This window comes from Haemorhous mexicanus, chromosome 1 (assembly GCF_027477595.1).
Source record: "Haemorhous mexicanus isolate bHaeMex1 chromosome 1, bHaeMex1.pri, whole genome shotgun sequence".
NCBI lineage: Eukaryota > Metazoa > Chordata > Aves > Passeriformes > Fringillidae > Haemorhous > Haemorhous mexicanus.
In genome coordinates, this window is record NC_082341.1 from 144,561,960 (window position 1) to 144,587,453 (window position 25,494).

The 25,494-nt window shown below is 40.7% G+C and overlaps 1 protein-coding gene across 23 annotated transcripts in view; it reads right to left on the bottom strand.

Moving 5' to 3' along the window:
• TNFRSF11B (TNF receptor superfamily member 11b) overlaps positions 1-25,494 on the bottom strand; it is a 93,546-nt gene that overhangs the window by 36,107 nt on the left and 31,945 nt on the right. For 7 of the 23 annotated variants that reach the window (XR_009489155.1, XM_059865858.1, XM_059865863.1 and 4 more), the window contains 3 exons: positions 10,014-10,191; positions 5,214-5,293; positions 3,668-3,909 (listed from right to left, as the gene is read on the bottom strand). The exons of 3 other annotated variants lie outside the window; for them this stretch is intronic. The gene's annotated coding sequence lies outside the window, so the exon portion shown is untranslated. 13 more of the 23 variants (XR_009489158.1, XM_059865780.1, XM_059865823.1 and 10 more) reach the window with 12 other exon arrangements.

Here is a 25,494-nt window from a genome sequence, read left to right on the forward strand (position 1 = left end):
CACTGTCTCTGTAGCCATTGCAAGATTTTGCCAATGGCTGTGACTAAGAAGTGGAGGGGTAATTATGAGCCTTTTTTTCTGGTTTCCTATATTCACCACAGATATATCACACCATAGTCAATTTGGTATTAAAGATATTGACACTGCATAATATCACAAGTTTCTCTTCAGTCATTCATTATCTACAACAAAAGTATTGAAGAATCCCAAGGTTAAGCTTTGCTAGTAACTGGTGTGGATTTAAATTCATTTAACAGCAGAATTCACACTTGAATCACAACAGCATTTTCCTTTCCTGGGCAAAGTTTTGACTGCTGACAGGGTTTTCCAGTAAAGAAACTCAAGGGACCTTCAATCATTCCAGTTGAAGACTCTCTTAATTGCGAATCAACTACTTAGAGCTTCATTCCATGGAACTATGGAACTGGAGAGAAAAAATAAACACAAACAATGCATTCCATTCTATTTTAAGAGGTTTGCCTTTCTCCTTTTTTTTTCTGTCTTTTAATCAGTGCAGATAGCTCTGATGCATGTTCTCAGCTTTCCCAGTGTTCTCCATAACACACCCCTTACAGGCAAACCCTAATGAGGTCTTAGATTCAGACTGTGTTATGCTTGTGCTCTTTCCAGTACTCAGGGGAAACAACTCATTGCCAAAGCTCCTTCAGTGTTTATATCTTAGAGGCAATACCTGGTGTGTGAGATCACTGCACACACCCAGGCTTTTCACTTGGAGACAATTCTTGCAAGTTATAATAAAGACAATGTTTTGCAAAGTGCATTGTTTCCAGGACCAACAGTTACAACTGTTCACACTTTCGTTCGTACTTTTTCCATGTTTTCTCTGATCTTTGGATAAAGTGTCAAGAGGATGTCTCAGGTGGTGTGGAATATTGATGTAATTTTCTGGTGACAGAAGAAGGGAGGCTTGCAAATGAGATCTGACAGCTCTGAGAAATGATGTGGGTAAAAAGAAGAATACAAATCAGAGTTTTAAATTGCCACTGCAATTTATTTAGTATTTAAGGAAAAGAAAAGAAACTGCTGAGACATGTAAGCTGCTAATCATTACTCACTAGAGCACATGCAAACATATACATCCACTGGTTTGCATTTGGTTAAAAAAAAAGATGCTGCATTTTTCCAGTGCAATTGATAAATCTGAGTAAATAGCTCAGTGTACAGTACACTCAAAAAGCTGGTGCTCAGTAGACTCTGTGAGAACAAGCAGCATTGTGCTATTGTATTCCACTTAGGAAATACCAGTATACTCTGGGTAAAAGTGAATCAGGCCCTGTCCCTGGGAATTTCCACCTGACAATATTTAATAGCTGCCTGAGGGGGTCAACAGGGAATAAGAGATCTGGTCAGCTCATTTCCTGGGCCGTAGGTGCTAGTTTAGGCTGTACTAGTTTCTTGTCATTAGCAGTGGAGGCAGGATTTGAACAGAGGGAAATTTAGTGCTTATGAGTTATGTAAATGCTCTACTTCCTTTTTTGTTTGGTTTGTTTTTTGGTTTTTTTTGCTTTTTTTTAATGTCTTTCTGTAATCCATGTATTGAGACCAGTGCTCTGACTAGAGACAAGAAAATAAGGAGGATGTCATTCCAGTCTCAGCAGGAGCTGCTGCCTCATACAAACACAGCAAACACATACACAGTGTCTAGCAGGAAAATTTTATGGTTTTAAAAGTGAAGCCTTTGAACTGAACACAAATCCTTTGCAGCAAAAGTTAGAAGAATTTTTGTGTTCAGCACAGGAAATACTTTATGCGTTTTTCCTTAGTGGAAGCAGCACAAAGAATAACTCATACTGAATTGAAGTCTTGTGGCGTCTCAACTTTGTTTAAAACAATTTTGAGAGTCCAACTCTACACAGTCTGGTAAAAAAATCTATTTTTTCAGTCATTTAGCTGACACAATGTGGTCTCCTTTGAAGGGTGCAGAGCAGCCAGAGCAGTCAAAGAGCAATTTCCTTTAAGACAAGAACGGGTTTGATTTTTTTCTTGAAAGGCCTCATCCCTTTTTCATTGAAATATAGAACATTCTTACTCAGATGAATTCTGGGCCTCAGAAGTCCTGTAAGTAGTTTTGTGTTTGAATAGCCAAAGAAGGTGAATGGGTATTTCAGGACAGACAGTGGAGGGGCAGGTACAGATCTCTTCACTCTCATGACCAGTGACAGGACCTGAGGAAATGGCCTGAAGTTGAGTTGGGGGAGGTTTATGTTGAGTATCAGGGAAGGTTCCTCATCCAGAGGGTGTTTGGGCACTGGAACAGGCTCCCCAGGGAAGTGGTCACAGCATGAAACCTGATAGAGCTCAAGAAGTGTTTGGACAACACTCTGAGGCACATGGTCTGAGGTCAGTCTTGGGGTGTCCTGTGCAGAGCCAGGAGTTGGACCCTATGATCCTGATAGGTCCCTTCAAACCCAGCATATTCTGTGATTCTATGATACAACAATTCACTCATTCATTGACAAACCTCCTTTTCAATGAAAAAAGACCCCTAAAATTAAATGGATGATTTTGACTCCAAGTGATGCAGGAAAATTGCATCTAATCCAAATATGCACCTGTGACTGGATCAGCACATTCAGTTACTACTTCTTATCATAAGCCTGTGTGTCTGAGATCAGATTCAGAAGACATTCTCCTTCCTAGGACTGTTTGGGATTCATATAAAAGGAAAATGCAGCCATAGATTGCTTGATAAATTGATGTGCTCACAACAAAGTAGGGTGCACTGAGGACTGAGCCACAGTCACCTTCATTTAAAGATGATGGGAAGGGGCAAGCTACAGAGCTCCAGCTCCAAGGTGATGGCACTTGCTCCAGTAGGAGAGCTTGCATATGGACCTTCTAGGTGACAGAGCCCAAATCCATGGCTTTGGTTCCACAGGACAGAGCCTAACCATCAGACTGGGGAAGAGGAGTACACTATTCTTTCTCACTGAAATTGGGACACTCTGTAACTTGAATTTGAGGTCCATGAGTTCAGAGAGACAGCAACAACCAGACCTGGAGCTGGTAGCTCAGCTGTGTGTGATCTCTGCTTCTGAGGCAGGGATTAGATTTCAGGTATTCAGTATCAACACGCTCAAACTTCTGTTGTCTTTTGACCTTTTACTTCATGAAAGACAGAGAATCTTCAGGAGTGCTGCTTCCTTGTGAGAGAGACTAAAGTGCACACTGAGTGAAACTGGATTGAAGAGTCATTGCAAACCTTTAAATGAAACATAGTTAGGCTCATAAAACTACTCTTTACCCTCAAAAATTTCCTTTCCATCTAATTGCCACAAAAAGACTTACATTTCCTTTTACTTTTTGTTGGGGGTACTTACAAAACTCTTTAATGATGGCTGCAGACCTCCTATGTGATTTTCCTGCACTGGGTAATTTCAAAAAACCCACAGAACTAAGTCACCATGAAGTGTCTACAAATATAAACACATAAAATTCATGGAAGCATTGTTCCCTTACCATATAACATAGCCAAGCATTCCTTCCTGTTATTGCCATTTATTACTGGGAAAATGCCCAGCCCTGCTCATTCTTACAACTCAGCAGGTTCTTTTAGGCCAAAAGTGTGTTTCAATGAGAGAAGAGCTGGAAAATTCACTCTAAAGTTTTTATTAAATGATTTCATGTGACCTTTGCAATAAAATACCTTTTAAATAATTTCATATGGCTATGATGATCAACGCAGAACCAAGATTTGCAGACAGTAAGTTGGTAGAAATTGCTGAACCTAAGGTTGAAACAAAGACACTCATTCTTCCACAGGGAAAAAAAAAGGATGCTCCTTTGCCATCCCTCTGTTTTTGCAATAAACTTTTCCGTTTGTGCTGTGCTGTTTGTGTCTTCCGTACTGGTGATGGGTTAAATTCAACAGATGACAACAACAACATCCTGAAATTTAAAGCAATATTTTATTTTGGTTTAAGCCTAGTGAAGTAGGTAGTATTAAAGGCGAGTGGATGGAAACGGGTGTAATATGCTGAAGAATCAACTCCTTTGAAAGCAGTGAAAAAAACCAGAAATTGGCATTAGAAGCACTTTAGCAGCAGGCTGAAAGGAGCATTAGAGACACAGAACAAATGGAGAGCTCGCTAGAGACTGACTGCAGCAAGCCAAGCAGATAGACTGGTTGGGTATCTCCACATCCAACTCCAGAGCTTCAGTCATTCAAGTTACCAAAAGAGTGACTTTTTTGAAGCTGTATCTATTTTGCTAAAATATCAGCAAGCCAAGCTAAATTAGCAGATCTTAGTCAAGTAAGCTCCCATTATATCAGCTCAGCTAATGGACCACTTGATACAAACTCCTTCACAAAAATGTGATACCTCTGCTATACAGCTTTGACTCGAGCAATCATAACTATTTCATTTGACTTTGCATCAATAGTTTCTCATTGTGCCTATATTCACAGTACCACATTGCTATTTCCAGCAAGATAGCAGTGGCAGAATTCTTACTAGCTCTTGGGAATGTTTCAAAGTGGGGAGTAGTGAAGAATTGTTTTGAATTGCCAAGATAGTATGTCACTTGTGATCTTGGCAATGAGAAATAGCATATGTGTTTGGGTTGACCTACAAGTAAAAATATGCATTTTGGCATCAAGTTTATTCACTTTACTGGTCATTCAGGAAAGAGTTAAGATTGAAATCACTAACTCCTTGCTCATTTACTTCCTCTTAACAGAGTCTGTTGTTTCTCAGTTTACATATAAAACAAGCTTTATGCTAGAACTGATATGGCTTATTTCAGTTTCACACTTACATTTCCCAGGGCTAAGCAAGGGACTCCAGGGAGTCCAGCAATAGCTCTCCTTCAGCAGGGAGAATAAGGGAATGTTCCTTGGCACTGGAACATCCATCAAAACAGAATTCAGTGATGACAAATATAAAGGGATCCATTATCTGCTTTCCTGTATATATTACAGACCCTGGAGCTGCCTGGTTTTCAAGATCAGAGAGACTAAAATGTGTGGCAGGATATGAGGCTGAAAGTACTATTCAAATTCTCCATGTAGCAATGAAGTAGGGCTGAGACAGTACTGAATTTTATGCTGGCTTCCTGGGCAGGTGTGCTTTTCGCCCTGGCTAAGGGACATAACATTTTCTTAACTCCCAACAATTGTGGAATGCATTGCTAACCTCACCACAGCCTGCCACAAGTGCAAACAGCAACCTACGGCAGCGTGACAAACCTACCTCCGTGTCCAGCTCCGAGCTGCCTTCTCCTTCCAGCCACATGCATCCTGGCAATCATTCAGTCCCTTACTGTCCCTCACCTGCTTTTTGTGAAAACAATGTAATTTCCATTACTGGCATCCAAACCCCAGTGTTACAAATATAAAAATCAGACGGCTATTCCCTCTTTCTTTATGGGATTTTCCAAGATTGTCTTGGATATATTTAGTGTTCATGTGTAATGAGTCAGAGTGTCCACCTGTGGTCTCCATAAACCGATTTTGTAAATAGCATTGACTGATGTGACTCAAAAAAAAAAAAAGAAAAAAAAAGGCCAGTTTCTGTTTTCCAGTTTTAGTCTGAATTCAAACACTGTTTGCAGTTCCAAGAACTCTGTGGGTTTCATGCTCTGGGTCAGTGGGTGGGGAATACTGGAAAAGGCACACTCCATCCTGTCCCCTTGTTCCGGTGGGCTGTAGGTCTGCAGAAAGATGACTTTATTTTATAGCACAGCAAACAACCTTTTCATTTAGCAACTGTTTAATATGGAACCTGTAGAAGAGGCCCTGGCATACATATCTTCCTGTGTCCCTTCCTCACTTGGACGTTGCTTTTGGAAAACACTGAATTTTTATCCTGCACAAATGAATACAGAAAATGAGCTGAGGTCTTCTGGAAAGCATGGAAGGATGTAACTCTGACTGACATTCTGTAATGCTTTGAAGAATATGAGAGAGCAACTTTGGTGTTCTGTTATCTAAGCTCAATTTAGCCCCATGCTGATAGAGGTGGCCACACTGTGAAGTGCACCTAAACTTCTTAGTTTGGACTGAAGTCACTTGTTTGTGTTGTGAGGTCCTTTGGGGCTGCAACAGAACCACAGGATTGTTAAAGTTGGAAATGCCCTCTAAAATCATGGGGCCCAGCTGTTAACCCAACCCCACTGTGTCCATTGCTAAGCCCTGTGTCCAAGTGCCACATCCACACCCCTTCTGAACACCTCCAGGGACGGTGATTTCACCACTCCCTGGGGCAGTCCATTCAAATGCCTGACCACCCTTTCAGTGAAGAAATTTTCCCTAGTATCTAATGTAAACCTTCCTGAGTGCCACTCAAGGCCATTTTCTCTTGTCCTGTCTCTTATTGCTTTGGAGTAGGTATCAAAGCCCACCTGGCTACAGCCTTCTTTTAGAGGGTTGTGGAGAACAACCCCTGAGCCTCCTTTTCTCCAGGCTAAACAGCCCCAGCTCCTTCAGTCACTCCTTCTCAGATTTCTGCTCCAGACCCTTCACCAGTTCCATTGCCCTTCTCTGAACATGTTGCCCTTCTTTGGACAGCCCTTGCTCTTGGATTTTGAACAGCTGAACTGTGGGTCTGAAATGCTCCTGTATAAATTGAGAGGCCTTTTTTGTGCAAGAGAGAAGTTTTGGACAGCCAGTACAAGACTAACACCAAAGAAGAGGAGGCAGCTTGAATCCTGTTAATAACTGAAAAGTTGTGTTAGTTGAAGTTTAGATTAACCTCTCTGGCAGATCAATATCTCAAGTTAAAAGAACCATCATGCATAATGTAGAGATATATAGATTTGAGTTTAAAGTCAGCTAGAAAAGGATAACTGAAATCAGCTCTGCAATCTCTAGAAAAGATATACCTGAAATATACCTGAAACTCAGGTTTCAATTTAAAATTTGGCTTTTCTTAAGACATTAAGACTTTTTTTAAGTTCTGGTATTAAAATCTTTCATCTGCTTCCTTTGTAATTGCGCAAAACAAGCAAAATAACAGGTGTTCTGTAGTTGCTAAAGGACTCCATAAAACCAGTTCAGATTAAGGTGTTAAAAGGACATGTAGAAGTGCATAGGTACAAGCACTATTCAAAAATAACCAAGGAAATAAAGCAAAAGGATATGCTAAGTGTTCAAGCACTCAGTGGACTTTAGTGAAAGTTTTGGCAAAAGCTAAAGGCAGGCTGGCCACTTCCTAAACAACTGATTGAAATAATTGATGATTATGGCAGCATCCACTGTGTTTATTTTATTTTCTGCATGAAGTGCATTGTTCTTACAGTTTAGAAATAGACCCCTAACTCTCAACATGTCTATTAAAAAGTCCATTAAGACTCAGAGAGCTTTTGAACCTTAATAATCAATCTTAATAACACTGCTTATTTTCCTTCACCACAATTTTATGAAATTTACAGCTAGCATGTTTTCATTATGAAAATCAAGAAATGTGGTACCTTGAAGGACTTTTACATTCATGCTTCACAAACATGTGAATCTGGTTCTCAAAGACAACTTCAAGGCTTTCAAAACCACTTAGGTGGGAATGTATAATACAATGAAAGGCAATATCTGCATGACTCTTTGCCAACTGAAACCACCAAGCACCACACAGATATATTAGGACATGATTTTGCCAGGTGCTGACGTGTCTTGTGAGTCATTGTGTACTCTCAGCTCTTTGAAATCAACAGAACCAAGTCAAGAAACACCCAGGACTTACTGAGATCAGGTTTCTTACAGATCACTAAAACAGTGTTTGCTGCTATATTCTTTGACTAGAAGACCAAATGCCAAAGCATCCACTTGCAGACATCAGAATTACTAAAATTACCAGGGAACCAGCATTTCTCATGTCGTGATGAATGCAAAGAAAGCAGCTGAGGTGGCAGATAACATGAAGCACGCTGATTTGGAATTACAGAGGCATGTGATAGCAGAGCAATGGCTTAAATTCTATCAGCAGTTCTATTATAAGCCACCATACAAACCTACTGAACCCAGATATTTGGTGTGTGCTTTCTGAACTTCAGACTCATTGTAATGTTTGCATTTGATCAAGTAGTTTCCACTGAATTAAATCAAATCAGTTATAATAACTGGCATTCTAGATAACAATTCAACTGATGTTTAGGAGCATTAAATATATTTGCACTTCTTTTACCTAGCAAACGTTGGTCTTTAACATTAATTGCAATGCTTATTATTCCATAACTGTAATAAAGAGCTTTCTTATTTTAAAAATAACCTGCAGAAGTAGAGCAATTGCTCATTCCTTATGACTTTGTGCTGTGTTCCTGATGTAGATATGTGTGACTGACAATTTCATCTTAGTGTTAAGATATGCACTAGAAATAAAATATAAGAACTACTTAAGTCCATTATGTCTTCTGTGGGAATGCTGTCATCTGCCTGTTGTAATTTATGCTTTTTGGTGTCTGTGATGCTATGTCAAGATTGTTTACTGGCATAGCACAAATTTCCAGTCTTCCTCAGCCTAGCAGTACCCTTTCTTGCATATGAACTCCAGTAGTCTGGGCACTTTCCAAATACAAAAGGCAGCTCTGCTTTTGTTTCAATGGTGTCACAAGCTAAAAAGGCATGACTGAAGCAGCAATTCAGCAATTAATAAAATCCAGCCAGGACCCCTTGAGCATTAAGCAAAGCCAGACACCCCTAGAAACACAGCAACTGTTATTGGCAATGCCAGCAATTTGGCACAGAACAAAGGGAAGGAAGTACAGAAGAAAAAAACATAGGCAATTAAAGTAACCAGAATTTTAAGGTAATTACCCAGCCTGTAATACAGCCCAAAGCCAGGATAAAGGCTGCTATTCTTGTGACAAGTGTCATCCAATATTTTACAGCCTGGAGTGGTCAGGACTCAGAGCCTCAGTGCTGGGATTCACCTTGCAGGAGAGCACCCCAGCAGGGCATGAGTGACTCAGGGTAAAGAATGTCATTTTCTGAATCATGAGGCCACTTCCTGTGCCACTTTGTTTTATTTCCAGGATTCCCCTGGCTGTCTGATACTACTACTAGGTAGGTGGTAAGAGCTTAGGAAAACTGAGAATATCTAAAGTCTTGGACTGAGTTTGTGCCCACTGCAATACAGTCAGTGTTGCTGGCTTTGCCTCCAGATTGAAGGTTTCTTTTAATTTCCTCTAGGCCTTATAAAGGTAAGAATGGTAGGTCTAATTTTAAAATATGCCCCTGTGTTTTTTAAGTATTGCCCAGCCTTCCGGTTCCATAGTCATTAAAAATTAGTCAGTGATTCCATTACAAACTCCTCCTTTGGGGATTTATCATTGCAATAAAAACATGATCACAGCACAAATATACTCACACAAATTTTCTGGTGAAGGAAGCTGAGTTCAAGTGTCAAAAATTGCTGTATTAGAGCAAGATACAAAGAAAATGACAAAGAACTCGATTCTAAATGAATGCAAAATACTTGGGTTTAAGCATCTGAGGAATTCTGTTGAGTTCCAGAGCTTTGTTTACATTGTTAATAAGCAAGCACAGGGATCAGAGTAATTAACAGTTGTTAAAAAAAGTAATAAACAAATTAAATAAATAGACACCATAAATATGCCTTACACTCATTAAAAAAAAAAGCCACATTTGTGTAGAAGAAAGGTCATAGAAGAAAGCACACAGAGGAAAGGACTAAGATTATAATCTTAATTCTGAAAATAGTGACATCCCAAACACGTAATGAATTTCAAGTGCGCTTTTTACCTCTGCTCTTGTTCAAGTTAACTGTAAGAAACTCAAGCTGTTTAAAGAGGTTTGTGTCCTACCTTCTAAAGGTTTGATAATGCAGAGACCCTTATGCATCTTCCTTCTACCTGCTCATGATATCTATTTTGCATAGATACAGTAGGAAAAATTAGTGTATATTACAGTAATTGAAGGAAGATTACTGTGTGATGGAGAGAAACGGAATAATGTTTCTATAGATAACTGATTCTTCTTCTGAGGCTAGATCTCTAATCCAGAATTCCTTCTCTATTCTTTCATCTCGGGCCACACATACCTGCTGAAGGGATTGAAGACACAATTTGTAAGAGTTGCTTTGAAGGATAAGGGAAGAATGTGGGTAAAGTCACATCTTTTTCACACACTCTTCACCAAGTCCCAGGAGTAGATGTATTCCCAAAACAACAGAGTGGTGCACTTATTTTGCTGAAATAAGTAAAGCAGGTGAGGATAATCTGGTGAACAAAAACAAAAAAACCAAGTCAACATCCAGAAAACCAAACCAAACCAACCTTCCTAACAATTTTCCCCACGGAGGTACTAAGCTATTTCTTTAAAATTGAAAATATCAAAGAACTATCAAAATAGTTCTTTGGCCTGAAAACTTTGTCAAGTGCCATGCTGCTTCAGACAAAAAAATGTTTTACAGTAAAATCTTTTGCAACTCAAGTCACTTTTAACCATTAGTTTATAGTTACAAACAACTGGAACTCACATGCCTTTGGGCACTTGCATCAAAAAGCTTTTACTGAGAAATGGTAACCACAGTCAGACCCAGCAAAGCTCTGCTGATACAGAAAACTTTGTCATATTTAGTCAGTATGTTACAGTGAAGAAAAGCCATCTGGGAAGGGCTCTCTTAAGAGCTCACATTTTGTGGAATGATACTTGTCTTAACAGTTCAAGTGTATCTGTTCACCTACAATATGCAAAACATCAGAAAGAGATTCTTTGTGAAAAAGGAAAATTATTTAGGGCTGAAAATCATAATATATTGCTGTCATTAAATTGGCCTCAGAGGTAGATTTCTACATGAAGAAAAAGTCATAGGAAAGAGACAATTTGCCATAAATGCCTACTTGGTAACTAAGCAAAACACTAAAGTGTGGGTCTGCTTGTGTCAGGCAGCAAGCCAGTGACAAATGACATCCTGGAGGTGTTTTAGAGGTGTCTGAATCTGGCGCTGGGTGATGTGATTTAGGGTTTAGGGCTTACAGTGACAGTGCTGGGTTCACAGTTGGACTAGATGATCTTTAAGGTCACTTCCAACATTGAATTTCTATGAAATTGAAAATCAAGGAGTAGGTTTGCTAAGCCTCAGCTCAGAAACCTGGTCCAAAACTAAAAACTAAAACTAAAAATAAAAAGAAAGAAGTGTCTATAATACTTAGTCTTCTTTATGGCTGAAGCTGTTTTTTACAGCTTCTTCATAATTTGATTTGGAGACTGGATGGGTTATCTTCCTATCTGCCAATTTTCCTACAATTCTGCTCTACTGTTCAGTACAAAAGCTCAATTTCTGCTTACAGCCCACCTATTATTTGCTTTTCTCCTTCCCATACCTTGCAGCTTATACTTGCCTCTGGTTTAGGTTCTGCAAAAGTGACAGGTACATATGAATGGATGACTGATCCATTAAGTGCAGCAATGCTGTGTTGGTAATCACAGTCCATGCACGTCATTGATCCTTTCAGGTTACTGGATTCAGTGGGAGTTGTTATACACTATTACACTTTGTCTTCAGTCTGGGCATGACTAAATGGGGAATGGCAGGCATGCAACATTGCAGAATGAAGGGTTCTTGGGAAACCCCAGGTTTGGTACTTCCTTATTTCAAAGTGTTGATTTTGTAACCAGATCTGACTTCATGTGAATCAGGACCCAAGGGAGGAAAGAGCCATGAAAAAGGCAACTGAAGATTGTAGCAGGGCATAAAACAAACTGGCTGAATTTGGATTGGCCAGGTAGGCAAATATCTGGCAATTCTCAACTTCAGAGGACTTGATTTTACACCTAAAATTGTGAGTTTCAAGTGTATATTGCTAATTTATTTAGTTTAAAAAAGTCCACTCTGTTCACATGAAACCACCTCTCATCATCAGTGGGACATTGATTCTGACTGCTTGTGATAGCTGCACATAAACCAGCTCTATGAGCAATCATTTATACACTCAGCTGCCAGCCACACACATCTTATTTCCAGTGGAGAGAACTGATTGAAAACGGGGTGGAGAGGGCTCCTAAAGTGGGGCAAAGGGAGGAGCCTTTCCCAGCCCCCATTCCCCAGAGAGCTGCTCCAGCATCTCTGTAACCTCTTCTGCTGTGCTGGCTGCAGTGGAGCTACACCAGCATCGGCTTGTGGTGCTGGCAGGCTGCCACAGCTTCCCTGAGCTCTGACAGGGAGAGGCAGCAACATCTCTGCAAAAACAATTTTGCAAGAAAAAAGTTATATATTTCTTTTTACACTAAGAGCTTCTCCTTTTTGTCCTGCCACATACATGTGTGTACACTCCTCAACCACATGTCAAAGCCCTGCTGAAGCACCAAAGATGTTACAACTTCTCAGGATGAAGTAACAAGAACATTTTATGGTATAATGGGTCAGGGCTCCCAGGTGTGCAGGTAGAACAACTGCCACCCTGATGATTAAAGCAATGCAAGGTACAGCCTACCACAGGGTGGAGAAAAATTTCCTCCTTTCCTCCATACCCACATATGAGCTGCAAGTTGCTGGTCCAGACTGTCCCAATAAAAGTGCTATCACTGTCAACTGGGTGAGAGGAATCCTCAGCAGGTTTCTTGTCTGGTCTTCCTAAATGAATGTGAATTTTAAATGTGCAAAATAAATGTTGAGTATCTGCCACAACTATTACAGGAAGAACAAAAGAATAATGTCACATAATAGCTCATGTCTCTCTCAAGACACTTTGATGTCAGGAAAATAATACGCAAGCACAACTATTTTTCTAACTTATTTATCTTTGGGGGTTACCAGAGGAAGGTCTTTTTTGCCTCCCAGACCACCACAAAGCTGAGACATGGGGAACAAGTGATCGTCCACATGACTGTTCTGTGAAAGTTCTGGATTTTCCGAAGGGCCGTTTACAGTTACATGTTTATTCATTTTTCCAGTCAGTGAGCATTATAAAAATAAAGGACAGAAAAACAGAGGTTATGCTAATAATTCCCAAGTGACTATCAAGAGCATGCAATTTCAGCCTCTGATGCAGATGATAGCAGAGTTTCTCAGGAAGCTAAGGGAAGGCACAGCCCAGCTTTGTGAAATTGCTTAGAAGCTAATAATTTGTAAAGTTTGTATCCATAAGGTCATATCAACAATTGATTTTGGATGACTCTTTGAATTACTGGTAGCATTTGTCACAGTCTCTGGCAGATACCAACTGTAGTATTTGTAGTTAGGTAGTCAGGAATTTTCCATCAGAGCTAAAAAGCCCTGATGGTCAGCAAACACATCTATGACTTTAAAGAATAAACCTTTTAATTGAAGAAACAGTACCAAATTTCTGGTCTTCTAACATTCAGAAGTATTTTTTACCTGAGATCTGACATTTAGGCTGTTTTATGGTTTATTGGATTTTTTGTCTTACAAAAAAACCCCCAAGTTAAATTAGAAAAATTCTGTGAACTTGACTAAATACTGAGAAAGTTGGCCCATTTTACTGCCCTCCAGCATGATTGACTGAATAATCCAATCTGTGGCCTTGCTCCCGTGGAGGTGAAATGAACTATACCTTGCTTCCTCATGGGGATGTTGACAATAGATAAGCTGTTCATCTGCATTAAGTGTAACAACCCTTCTTTGCTTTTTCTCTTTTTTGGAAACATCTGAAACTTCTGAAGAAAACAATACAGACTGCTAAGCCATGTCAAAACAAAAGCTGTTATGGACAAAAATTGTACTGTTGGACAAAAGCACAAAATTGTCTTCAGTGGCACCTTTCTGCATGTCTCACTATCTTTATCATATTATGTGTCATGTGATTTCACCCTGCATTTCTTCTACTTTCCAAAGCAAGTGAAAACCAGTCACTTTTAATGGAAGGACCTTTGATTTGTCCATTCTTATGTTCTTCTACATATCCCTGTTTCCATTGTGAATTTACATCATTCCATTGAAATGAACCTGGTGAAGAGGTGAATTGGGCTCTTCATATTTAAACACTCCTTTTTCCATTCTATATTCACAAAGGATTTGGTACAAAACTCGGGGAAGTTGAGTTTTTCATTCATTTGCATTGAAAGATGTGCTGGAGAATCTCATTCCAGTTCTGTAGCTTCCTTTTTTTCTCTTTACCCTATTTCTTCTTTCCACAAAAAAAAAAAATTAAAAAAAAAAAGGGATATTCTTGGTTGCTCTCATGTCTTTTCCATTTGCATCATGCATCCTTCCCAACCCTTGTTAGACACCTATCAGGTATAACAAGGTGTGTCTGAAAAAGCTACCTGGCTGTCTTATTCTCATTCATAGTGAAATTTCTTTCTCCCACATACAGGACAAAAACAAATGATTTGTGGAAATCTAACAGAATCAACTCTCCACTCTGGAGTTATGAGATATAGCCAAAGGAAAAATACAGTCACAACTTCTGGAGCTGAACTGTTCTTGGGAACAACTGCATAAACAATACTCTGGCATTGTGCCAAAACTTCTTAGCTTTGCTGGATGTAGACTGACTCACAGGATCATCTTAGCTGTCTCTGTAACCACTGCACTGGTTGATCTGCAAACCAAATTGTCTTCCCCTGCATAATGGGGGATGACTCTTCCTTTTATCAAGCAAATTGTCTGTGTCATCTAAAAGGTTACTTAGGCAAAATGTTGAGGTTTTAACCTCAGATAAAGGTATTTGCAAATATCTTAACTCTGTCCCAGTTTGAGACTCCCTTTTTTTTTCCCAATAGAGACAAAATGGAGCACCATGTGAGAACAACCAAGGTCACTGGGAAAGCAAGGCACCCCCAGTTTCCTCGCCACCGTGGCCATATGAAAAGCAGAAAAAACCTTGGCTCTGTGTAAGCCCTGCTCAGTAATAATGAAAACATCTCTATATTATGTTCCCTATGTTGATAAAACAACATCTCAGCCACCTGTCTAAATGAAAGACAGAGGTAAGACATGGCTCTAACTTAAATAGCTGTCAAGGAGTTGTCAAGAACACTACATGCTGCAGAAAGTTAAGGCAGTGGGCCTTGGGACTGTTATCTAATGGAAACAGACCAAGCACTGCTGTAGGCTGTAGGCTGGAAAACTTCACTGGTAAGTGTTACACTTCAGGAGGAAAGCTGCTCTCTAACTGTAATACGTCATGAGATAAATCAGTTTCTAGGAAAAAGGATGCAGAACCAGTTGGCATTTGGGCCTAAGATAGAAAGTTATACATTCTTCAAATACAACTGTTTATTTAAACAGGTGAATATATTAAATACACTTTATGAAATATGTGTTTCAGAAGACCCAGCAGGTTACAAAACAAGGTAACTAGGCATTAAGAACAGGGTACTTGTATTTTCACTCACTTGAAGTAGTAATATAGGGATGACACATCTTCCAATCACCACCAGCATCTCTGAGCAGGAATCATTATGTGAAATTCCCAGTCTTATGTTACATACACATGCTGGTTTTGGCTGGGGTTGAGATAATTTTCTTCACAGTGGCTGCTGTGGGGCCATGCTTTGGATTAGTGTTGAACACAAAGTTGATAATATTGAGATGTTTCTTGTTGTTGCTGAGCAGGGCTTTCACAGAGCCAGGGCCTTTTCTGCTTTTCATATGGCCACAGTGGAGAGGAAATTGAGGGTGCCTGGGAGGCTGGAAGGAGACACAGCCAGCATGGGTGACCCAGACTGGCCTAAGGGATGTTCCAAACCACATGACATCATGCTCAGGATACAAAGCTGCAGGGAAGCAGGTAGAGGGGGACATCTGAGTGATGGTGTTTGTTGTCCCAAGTCACCATTGCACATGATGGAGCCCTGCTCTCCTGGAGAAGGCTGAACACCTGCCTGCCCACAGGAAGCAGTGAATTGATCCTTGTTTTGCTTCACTTTTGTACAAAGCTTTTGCTTTCTTTATTAAACTGTCTTTATCTCAACCCACGAGTGTTCTGGCTTTTACTCTGCTGCTTCTCTCCCCACTCCTGCTGGTGGGAGAGTGAGTTAGGAGCTGCCTGAGGCTTAGTTGCTGGCTGGGGTGAGCCACAATAATAGGTGTGCTGGTTTTGACTGAGACAGAGGAAATTTTCTTCACAGTAGCCGATATGAGGTTATGTTTTGGATTTGTGCTGGAAACAACATTGATAAGACAGGGATGCTTTAGTCACAGCTAGGCAGTGCTTACACAGTATCAAGGCGTTCTCTGCCTCTCACATCACCCCCACCACAACAGTAGGAAGCCAGCCTGTATCACCGTAATGATCCCTTCTGGTTTAAGTGCTCTGAATACTATACATAATCCCTGTAATTAATCTAGCTCCATAGGCTTCTGTTTACGTGTCAGTTATTTTGGCTGTGTGTATCAGGAGAAATAACTGGTTGCACCCAGTCAGGGTTTATTGAAAGCAGGGAATTACTATTTGGAGCAAAGTCTGTTTCTAAAAAGCCTGCTGTAAAGCCTATGCTCATTGGAAACAGCGAAGTTGATCTTGGTGACACATCCTATTTGCTGAAAGTTTACGGTAGATTGACTCATGCAGTTCTATGTTGTGCTCAGTTCAAAACACTTTTTTTTTTGGTTGAGTGGTAGCTGTTTCAGTGGTTACCTTTTGGTTTGATGGTTTGTTTTTAGAGGGCAGAGAAAGTTTACCCAAATTACGAGCAGTTGCCAGTATTGCCTGAAGAAAAATGTCATCCTGACATTGATTTCTTTGGGGAATGAATCATGCAGCTATATAACTTTTAACAGAGCTGTCTGTCTAGATTTGCGATCTTTTTCTTTCTTTTAGTACAAAGTTTGTCATTTGAAACAATGTGTGATGTCTCATCTTAAGCATATTTATAGTTTTCCCCCTGTTTACCAACAGTTCTGTTCTGTGTGTCATTCGTGTCTGGCATATGCATCATCGCTAGTTCCATTTCAGTATAGAAACCCATAATTTCACTTTATATTTTGTGCATATGCATCATTTTTGTGGCTATGTTTTATCCATGATGGGGAATTACAAGGAGGCCTCCTTAATGATAGAAACCATTACGTGTCCCGAATATAGCACAGCATGGATAATTGCAGACAGGAGTTTAGGGGTATTTTTGGTTTTGACAATTAATGACTGCCTACATGGAAGTTTTATTGAATTGCATCACATAAAAAACTACGAACAGAAAACCAATGACACATTCCTTTGGAGAGCTCCATTGAGCTTATCTAATCCAAAGAAAATCAAATTGGCCAAATCTTTAAATCAGCACAAACAGAAAACCCAAGTCATGAATACAGCTTGATGGACTTCTTCAGGCCAGATCCTGTTCACTTGAAATCTTCCACTTAGGAAGAAAGGACTGAGCAATCCCAGGAGCAGCAAAATCAAAGCAGCAGATGTTTCTAGTCTGGTTCTAATCTCATGTAATTAGAAAAACAGATAAATCATAACTTCTCTCTGCCTCATCCCTGCTTTCTTTTTAAGATCAATAATTCCCTTATTTCCTTGTTCTATTATTGTGGGCCCCTGTTATTTACTATTTATTAAGTGCTGATTGATGCAAATCTTCGGAGGTATAAAGCCATAATATTTGCCCTGATGTTCAGTGGCTCTAGTCAACAAATCTCATCTCTTGCTTTCTGTTTCCTGGAAAAAGGCAGCTCAGCATTCAGTTTCTGACTCCATTGCCTGCCCAGCCCCCCATGGAGCAGCACTCACTGGACATGTGCCTGTCTGTAGGCAGAGCATGACAGCAGGTACACTCATCACATACGGGGAAGCTGTCACTAAACATTCAGTTACTGACTCATTCCTCACCACAAATTCCTCTTAAAGTAAAACACGTGAATATCTTCCTAGTGCTAATTGGCAGTAATTCACTTTCAGATTTATTAAGCCTAGAAAAAAAATTTTTTTTAAAGTTACAATTGAAAATTAGCCAGTTCCAGCTGGGGAACTGGCAGAGGCAGCCTTGAGCAGAATGCAAGTCCATTTCTATTTCCAGTGCTCATCTGTACCCTTGTGAAATTGGCTTCCCACCTCTGTGAGCAGGCGCTGTGCCATCCTGCTGCACGGGTACAAGGGTGGGCAGCCAAGCCACCATGTGCACACACTGCCTGTGGGCAGGAAGGGCACAAATCCAAGCCCAGGAATGTGGATGCAACAGCATGGCTGGAGTGTAAGCACAGATTCAACAGTAAATGGGCCGTGTCAACAGCATGAAGCTGGAATCACCTCTGATATCAGCCAAACAGCCTCCTTCTCTGAGTGAAGCCGTTTTCATTGCCAAGGGATATACTGCAGCAGAAAAGAGGTGAAGAAGGAGAAGAGCAATCACTTTGTGATGGGCTGTACATTCATGCTCTCCCTGCTCTTTGCACAGCCTTTGTGCTTTTGATTAAGTTGTTGGTCTTTGCAAAGAGAGCAACTGATCTGTGATGCAGCACTGTGGATGCTTTGCATGGCAAACCTCTTCTGTGCTATAAAGCCAAGGACCAGTTAATGAGAAGTAATCTCTTACCATTAACCCAACTGCTCATGAATTCAGGTTTATTCTTAACTAGTCCTGGTAAGAACTTAAGGATGCTTTTAACTGCCCGAGGAGTAAGACCTCTTTACCACAGAACAGCACAAGAACCTGCCAGGATCTACTCTTTGCTCCCAATTCATGCTGCCCTGACCAAATTGCAAGCACTTAGTAGATTGTGGCAATTTCCTGTCCCTTAGGCTGAAAGTGACCTTGAAACCCATAAGAATAAAGCTGGAATCTCCAAAACACTTGGAGAAATGACAGTGCTACACAATGTTTTACTGATACTGTTGGACACGGTCCGACACTGTCTTTGGAACTGATTTAATCTTACTTGTAAACTCATAAATTCTTTTGAATGCTGTCATAAAATTCCATACATTAAACAAAACCATGCCCCAGTTTTTGGTGATGAGAATTACTGGGTTGATTTATGAATCTTTCTTCTATATCTGTACTCATATTGCTGCAGCCAGAGAGCAGGTAGATTAAAAAGCAGAACATCCAGGTAGGCATCACTTCCCATGTGGGGATGAGGCAAACAAAAATGTGAAGTCTAGGAGAATCCTGCCTCAGGGAAAAATGCAGAAAGCTCTGTGGTTCTCAACAGTTTCCATCAATGACAAAATCATTACTACTCAGAAATATTTTTATAAGCCCTGTAGCTCATTTTTTTCCTTGCCAGAGGTGGCTCGGCAGTTATTCGATGTGAATTACTCTGGATTGGTAGAGGTCACAGCAGTCCTTTTATCCAGTCTGTGCTAGTACTGTACTTTATATGTTAAAGCACTATTAAACTAAAACCCAGCCATAATGACATCACATTGTACACCTAAGCAAGTATCCACAATTCAGAGGCGTGTATATGAATTGGGGAGTGGAATCCAGCCTTCCAGTCTGAACTGGGGAGTGGAATCCAGCCTTCCAGTTTGAACTGGGGAGTGGAATCCAGCCTTCCAGTCTGAACTGGGGAGTGGAATCCAGCCTTCCAGTCTGAACTGGGGAGTGGAATCCAGCCTTCCAGTTTGAACTGGGGAGTGGAATCCAGCCTTCCAGTTTGAACTGGGGAGTGGAATCCAGCCTTCCAGTTTCCAAATCACATGTCAAAATCCCCAGAGGTACTAGCACTAACCATCACTGAGCAGGAAAACCTTATCATTTTAAAATCTTCATGACACAAAACTTGAACTTGTAAAAGACTTAATTCATTAGCAGGTTAAAAAAAAAAAAACTAACAAAAAACCCCAGAATAAACCCACAACAAAACAAAGGGCTTTCTGAGTATGAACTGAGTGAAGGAGTATTTTCCCTGTAGTTTTGTTATGCTCTCAAGTGGAAAATAAGCCACCACCATCACCCTGCCTCCTTTATACTAGCAAACAGTCTGGCAGACAATAACTAGGAAGATGGGAGAATGAGGCTCAAAACTTTCTTTTTCTTGCCAGAAAGACACCCACACAGACATGAAACCAATGTTACAACACATTGCACAACACTGTGCGTCCCCAAACAGCAGGGAACATCTTAGGCCATGAGATAGAATTCACTGGGCAGGACAGATGTCTTGAGACCCATTTGGAAGCAGAGTTCAGGCAATGACCAAGGCCAGGAGCCTCTGGGCTTGGAGGGAGGTTTTCAAGCTTTCTCTGTTTTCCTGCTCTCTCGTGTTCCTCACATCCTTGCCCTCCCTTTTAGCTGGATCTTGCTGGGCAGGTAGCTGCCCCCTGGTTTGTTGGAGTTCATTCGTCAAACTGCCAAAAGAAGAGCTAAAAGCTATTTGGCTTTAGCTCTCTTCAGAAGGTATGCAGCAGAGTTTGAATTGAAAAGGAAGGAAAAAAGAGAAATTAAACAATTATAAATCCAGATTATCTGTATAATAAGAACCTATAAGGTTAACCTATAACATGGGTAATGCAGGACACATCATCTGAATTCTAGGACCAGGAGAGTAAGATCAAGTAGGACTGGTAGAGCTTGAGCTTTGAAGTTTTGTTGTTGCTCTGCAGGATAAACAGGTTTCATATAAAATCCACAGATCAGCACATCACCTATGTACCACTTAGTCATTTTAGGGTTTTCTCCTGGACACAAGCCTGACATCTGCCATCTCCTGTGACTGTGTCTGCCCCATCACATTGCTTTTCCCAGAGCACTCCACACAGTTTATCACTTCATTGAGGGGCTTCAGAGCATGCTGGAAAGCAAAGCTCAGCTTTGCCCTAATCCAAGGCTTTGTACAAGTTCTGTCAGTTTATGTTGCAATGTCAGCCACTTCTCTGTTCTCTTAAGAAGTGTTAAAGAGAGCAGAATCATCCTTTTTCAGTTTGTCACGGTGTGTAGTATATCTATTCTCTTGGGGCAATTTGTGCACCACTTTGTCACTAATCCACACTATAAACTTAGAAAGCAAACACAAAAGACTGCACAGCACACCAGTGCTATTTCAGTTCAGAGCTATGTGTCCAGGTCTGTTTCTAAATAGAAATACTTTCATTCATTAGCCTCGCAAGCCTCTGTTTAATTGCTTACATGATTTTTATTTTTTTAAGAAAGGAGCCTCAAACCAGGATGGGAGGGGTATAACTAAGCAGCACAGAAGTGTGATTCCAGGCAGAACATTATATTTGGTTCCTATTTCTGCAGCCCAAAATACCAACTCTCCAAAGAGCATCAGGGATGCTCAAATTCCAGAGCCAGAAATGAGCTCTATAGCTCAAGACATGATGTGATCTCTTGGAGGAGAGCAAAGAACTCTAAAAGACAAAAATGCCTGAGATAAGAATGCAAAAATCTGAGGCTGGGTACATGCCCATAATCTCTCATGTGTAAACAAACAGTTAAATTTATGTCAGGGAGCAGCATGTTTAGTTTTCTGAAGAAGACATGTTTCCCAGAAGGAATTATATAAATATTTATGAAAATGAAGCAGGAAATATTTTCCCAGGGTAGGACACTGTTCAGCACTGCATCAGGTCAGTAGAAGCTGGGGTTTATTTTGTCAGTCTTCCCCTGGAACTGAATCATTGCCCTGTTGTTTGCAAAAATCTGTTCTGACACAGGAAGAGGCTGCACTTAGATAAACACATTTACAAGCCACATTGAGTATTTCATTTCTATCACATCTCTGACTACATACGTGAATGCCTTGCATTTTTGGATAGCTTCTCTGAGTGATTGCAAGGAAAACAATAGCAATAAGTATCTCTTAGGCCTCTCTGAAAGCCTGGTGCCATTATGTCAAAGGTGCCTTCAGTAGAACTGAAAGCCTGCAGGCTAACAGACAGAGAAGCATTCTCAGTCCAAGTGTTCCAAATAAAAGTGCTTATAAAACACTCACAGTGAGCCAGAACATTCTTGCTGAATGCAAATTTAGAAACAAAAAGTTGTAATGCAGCTGTAATGCTCACCTGAGTGAGCAGAAGTTCCACACAGTTGAGGTCTGTTTGCCAGATGAGGTCCAGGGGTCAGTACTGCACCTCATGAAGCATCCAGCAGCTCCCTGGGTCTGCAACCCAAGCTCCTTTTGAGAGTTCAGTGCTGTTCTGTTCTCCTGCCTCACAGCAGATACAGACAGCTGGAACCTGTGTCAGCTTTTCTGTTTAGAGCTAAAAGCTGAGGGGAATAGGAGTGGGAGAGGGGAGGTAGGAGCATCCCAAGAAGGGGTTGTAAGTTCTAGTGCAGACCTGAGGCTCTCCAAGAGTGCCATCCCTGTGTCAGACCAGAAAAAACTCACACCCATCCCTCAAGGTACCCAACTCAACAGAGAGCCAAACTCATCAGCAGGAAACCAGAGAGATCATAGTTGATAGTGGAGCATAAATTTCTACACAGCTGAGGCTGATGAAGCCTCTCAAACATCCAACAAGATGTTGGCTGATGATCTATAATCATTAGAGTCCTACATGCTCTCTTTATTAACAGATAAGCCATAAGATTTTGGACAATTTTGTCCTTAGGTTGGTTGGTTTTGTCAGTTGTATTTTCAGGCATATCAGAATCTAGTCATTAGTTATATCTTAATCAGAACAAAAACAAGTGGTGGAAACTGTGCTTACAGGCTCAAGTAGCCATTGCATGGTGTCAAATCCAAAACCAGCACTTTACAAAATAGCCCTAGGATTACTTTATTCCCTACATATTGCAAACCAAATACTCTGCCCTTCCTTTTCCAATTTCTCTAAGCTTTGCCACCTTGATTGATGTATCCAGCATGACAGAATGAAACACCCCAAATCATCATGACCCCTGACACAAGAAGAGAAACCATCTAGGATACCAAAGCAAAGAAATATCCCACCTTTTTTTTTTCCTTCAGGTGCTCCAAAGTTTATTCAGTACAGGAAGGTACAGAAGGGGAATGTTCTCCTTGATGCTGAATTTGGGTCAGAAAATATGCCAGTGGACTCTCAACACTTATGGCTGAATCAGCCCATGGTTACAAGCAGGATGTATTAACTGCAGTCCAGCCACAGGATCTGTGAGTCTACAAATGATGAAAATTGGCTGTAGATCTGGCCACCTTTTGATGAACAGTATTTCAGCATGTTGTCTGTGCTCCTTGCAGTCTGTTTACATTTAACTACTAACATCTGAGGAGCAAGAAAATGAGGGTTATGCAAATCTCCAAGGAAGTTACTTGGACTCCAAATAGACAATGCACAAGACAAAGGTTACCTGACTAGTGCTCATCTCAAAGAACAGAATCTTTCTGGATATTTTTTTGTGCCTTTTCAGGGTTTCCTTGTAAAACATTCATGCCCTTGGAAGCATTTGTTTTGTGACTTTTATGTGTGGATGATGTGGCCTAGTTAGTTTTTCTTCCTTGCCTGCAGTCATTTCTTTAAGCCTGATTCAATGAGGATTAACATGCACAATAGGCACTCTGCTTCATTAAATCTCCATCAGCAATGAAGCTGCTTGAAGATTTTTCAGTGAAACTGGTTTGATAAATATTGATTTGCCAAAACCCAAGCTTTTTGTCGTAGTACATCAGTTTTGATGGACTGCCTGTTAAGGCAGGTTTTCTAGCTCCAGGACAGCATTCCTGGTCCAACACATAGGAAGACATAACTGATTAGCACACACCCTTGTAATAAAGCAATATAACCTTAAGGCTCTACTGCAAGCACTGGTTTGAACTAGGAGAGAAATAATTAAAACCTAGATCTCCTACATTTTGATTAAGTGTTTTCATTTTCCAAGTTTTCAGATCCATTAAATCTAATTTCTCACAGTATTTTCAGGGGGATTGTGACTGTCAGGGAAGGTGGGGGGGGGGGTGGTGGGGGCTGGGGAAGAACAGAGTCTTGATTTATTTTCTAAAGTGGACTGAAAACATTTGCAAATGATCACACCACTGTCAGAAAAATTTTCCCTGCTTAGTCCCGGATAGTAAGTGAAGTAGTTAAACAAATGATTTCCTCTCTCACTTACACTTTACCCCTCTTTATCCCTGATAAATAACAAACAAGTCACTGTAAGTCTCTCAGTACCATGGAACAGATAGCATCATTCATGTCAGTTTGGCAACGTTTCCCAAAATGCCTCCTCCAACCCTGAGTACACTAGCTTCCCACTCCTACGCTCCCTATTCTTGCTCTTACATTGACCTTCTGCTCACAAAATGGAAAGTGAGGAGAAGAAAAAGTTAAATAAAACAGATTAACAGTGTACAAGGCAGAGGCACAGTGCCCAATGCAAATCACAGAGGAACAAGTTTATTTCTGGTATGACTCTACTCAACTATAATCCTGGCTTTGTCTTTCCTCCCCCTCTAGCTGTGTGTACCCGTTATCAAGGCCACATTTGAAGGGTATGTTAGATGACATTCTTTAGGACAGAGACCACTATTTATTTCTGAAGAGCACTGTACACAGTTTAACAAGAAAAAAAAGTGTTTTGGAAAGGGGGATAGTCTGTGAGCAGGCTAGAAAGAAAAAGGGAGAGGAGTATCTTGACCCTTCTTGGGACTTTGGCCAACATTTTATCACAGATGAAAGCCTGAAGTCAGAGCCTTCCTTCAGACTTTAAGTAAAGTCACTTTTACATCAGTATATCACTACTTATTCTGTATGCCCAAAGACTGAAACACAGGACTAGGGAACCAAATACTCTTTTAAATAATGAGGAAAGCCCCTCAAAAGCTATTAATGTAGGAAATACATTTTTTTCCCTAAGATGGAAAGCAAACACCCTCTCACACACTACGTAGCTCAAAAGCCTAGTTCAGCTTTTTTAGTAGCTGTCTCATTGTGTGAGAAACCAGAAGTTAAGAAAATTCCTGGAAATGTTACAAATAGTCATCTGTCCTTTCTTTTCTGCCAGGCTACCTTGAACATCCTCCTATCCCTGGTGTTACTGTGCTCTCCTTTAGAGAAAGCTAGAGTTTTTTCTAGAAGGGATTGCACACAGGTAGGTATCTGTCATAGCTCCTTCCAAAAGGAAGGATGCTTGCAACTTGTTCCTCCACCCAAGGGACCTCCTGCACTGGTTTCAGGGTCCCAGCACGCAACTGAACACCAGAAGGTTACCTCAGGATTCAAACCAGCTGGAGTTTCCTCTGGACAAGCCAAAGATAACATTCTGTTGGGATCTATGCTACACCACTGTCCCCATAAATGGCCTCTCCCGGTGCACGGCAAGAGTGATGTGGGAGAAGGTATTGCAGTCACTCAAGCTCATCTTGTTCTCTGTCTTCCGTCCTGAAGCTTGTCCCTTCTGTGCTCTGTCCACCAACATGATCTGGGCTTGGGGCTAGCACTGTGGAGCTATCTGTAAGCACAAACCCATCATTTGTGGGTTTCAGGCTAAAACACCCATGCATAATGCCAACTTTTCATTTGCTGCTCTTGGGGCTCTGGGTACCTGACAGCCAAAAGGTGAGATAGAGCACTGGGGATTTCCACCCACAGTGGACTGGCAGCTCGTCTGTTGTCACTAACAGTTTTCTTGGTGGAAAGCTTTTATGGAAAAGTATCTCTACATGTTATAGGCAGTCTGCATTACTCTTCCAGCACACACCCAGCCAAATGTATCCTATAACTAATTAGTACACACTTGGATACAATACC